We start from the raw sequence: 2617 nt of genomic DNA, 5'->3' as shown, positions 1-2617 counted from the left end.
TCATTGCTGGCATGGGGTCTAACAACACTTGAAACGATTGTGTAACACCTCGGACTGTTACATGAGACAAGACAACGAACAGCGATACGTATATCGTAACTTGTTTCATACTCCACTTTCAGCCCAGCCTAATGGACCTTACGGATGGCCGGCCAAGATGGAGGCAGCAGCCTGTTACACGGGCATCAAGAAATGTTCATAATAATTGTTTGATCCATGTTTAGTTGGGACAAAGCACCTGTGGTCAAACCACCTGTGGTCAAACCACCTGTGGTCAAACCACCTGTGGCCAAACCACCTGTAATCAAACCACCTATGGTCAAACCACCTCTGGTCAAACCACCTGTGATCAAAGCACCTGTGGTCAAACCACCTGTGGTCAAAACACCTGTGGTCAAAACACCTGTGGTCAAAGCTCCGCGTACCCACTGTGCGTGTCTGTCAATATTTGAAAGCATTTAGAGACCAATAGGTGGATGACATAAAAATATATCTTCAACTGCAATAAGGATAAATAGGAAATGTAGGATATGTAGGGCTGATGTAGGACATGTAGGACTGATATAGGACATGTAGGACTGATGTAGGACAGATGTAGGACTGATGTAGGACTGATGAAGGACTGATGTAGGACTGATGTAGGACTGATGTAGGACTGATGTAGGACTGATGTAGGACTGATGTAGGACGTAGGGCTGATGTAGGACTGATGTAGGACTGGTGTAGGACTGATGTAGGACTGATGTAGGACTGATGTAGGACTGATGTAGGACTGATGTAGGACTGATGTAGGACATGTAGGACTGATGTAGGACTGATGTAGGACTGATGTAGGACTGATGTAGGACTGATGTAGGACTAATGTAGGACATGTAGGCCTGATATAGGACTGATATAGGACTGATGTAGGGCTGATGTAGTACTGATGTAGGACATGTAGGACTGATGTAGGACTGATGTAGAACAGATGTAGGACTGATGTAGGACTGATGTAGGACTGATGTAGGACATGTAGGGCTGATGTAGGACTGATGTAGGGCTGATGTAGGGCTGATGTAGGACATGTAGGACATGTAGGACTGATGTAGGACATGTAGGGCTGAAGTAGGACTGATGTAGGACATGTAGGACTGATGTAGGACTGATGTAGGACATGTAGGACTGATGTAGGACTGATGTAGGACTGGTGTAGGACTGATGTAGGACTGATGTAGGACTGATGTAGGACTGATGTAGGACTGATGTAGGACATGTAGGACTGATGTAGGACTGATGTAGGACTGATGTAGGACATGTAGGACTGATGTAGGACATGTAGGGCTGAAGTAGGACTGATGTAGGACATGTAGGACTGATGTAGGACTGATGTAGGACATGTAGGACTGATGTAGGACTGATGTAGGACTGGTGTACGACTGATGTAGGACTGATGTAGGACTGATGTAGGACTGATGTAGGACTGATGTAGGACATGTATGACTGATGTAGGACATGTAGGACTGATGTAGGGCTGATGTAGGACTAATGTAGGACATGTAGGACTGATGTAGGACATGTAGGGCTGATGTAGGACTGATGTAGGACTGATGTAGGACATGTAGGACTGATGTAGGACATGTAGGGCTGATGTAGGACTGATGTAGGACATGTAGGACTGATGTAGGGCTGATGTAGGACTAATGTACCAGCGAGACTGAGGTTATCCACCTTCAATGTTAACATGTCCTATGAACGTATGTTAACAGAATGATGCCAATAATTCAAGCTAATATATACAAACTATAAATCACATCAAGAGGTGGCAAGTGTTTTAGTTTTGTTAAATAAAACAAAGTATTTCATAACTTCAAGTTTGTACAATTTTCATGTCTTTTTTTTTTTACAGAGCTAGTATTAGTGACGTCAACTTATGTATTTGTCCACATACCCTTACATGCTCTCATACTTAAATACCCGCAGGTAATTAAAAAAAATCACACACAACACACTTACAAACATTCACATACACACACACACACATACACACACATATACACACACACACACACACATATATATATATATATATATATATATATATATATATATATATATATATATATATATATATACAAAGACATTGTATTGAAACATGCTTGTAAAAATCCACAAAAATTGGCACCAAGACTGTTATTGCTCTATATTCACCAGTACACATAACATGATATTATATGATTTTCTGTTCATTCAAATTAAATTCTTCAAATAAACAAACAACAACAGCAAGAACAATAGAATACATTCAGTGAAGGTCATTGTGTGCCTCCAGCAAAACAAAAGTATTTCACAATCTATAGCTGGTATCAGTTTTCTCTGCTGTTGTCTAGTAAAAGTTTATTTCTAGATGCATTTCTATATGAAACCGAGAACCTCACACAGGAATACAGGAAAACCATGACCTCACACAGGACTACAGGAAAACCATGACCTCACACAGAACTACAGGAAAACCATGACCTCACACAGGACTAGAGGAAAACCATGACCTCACACAGGACTAGAGGAAAACCATGACCTCACACAGGACTAGAGGAAAACCATGACCTCACACAGGACTAGAGGAAAACCATGACCTCAC

Source organism: Physella acuta, unplaced genomic scaffold (assembly GCF_028476545.2).
Source record: "Physella acuta isolate Inbredline_101_S28 unplaced genomic scaffold, ASM2847654v3 ptg000061l, whole genome shotgun sequence".
Classification (NCBI taxonomy): domain Eukaryota; kingdom Metazoa; phylum Mollusca; class Gastropoda; family Physidae; genus Physella; species Physella acuta.
The sequence above is the reverse complement of the archived record's forward strand: the minus strand, read 5'-3'. Positions refer to the sequence as shown.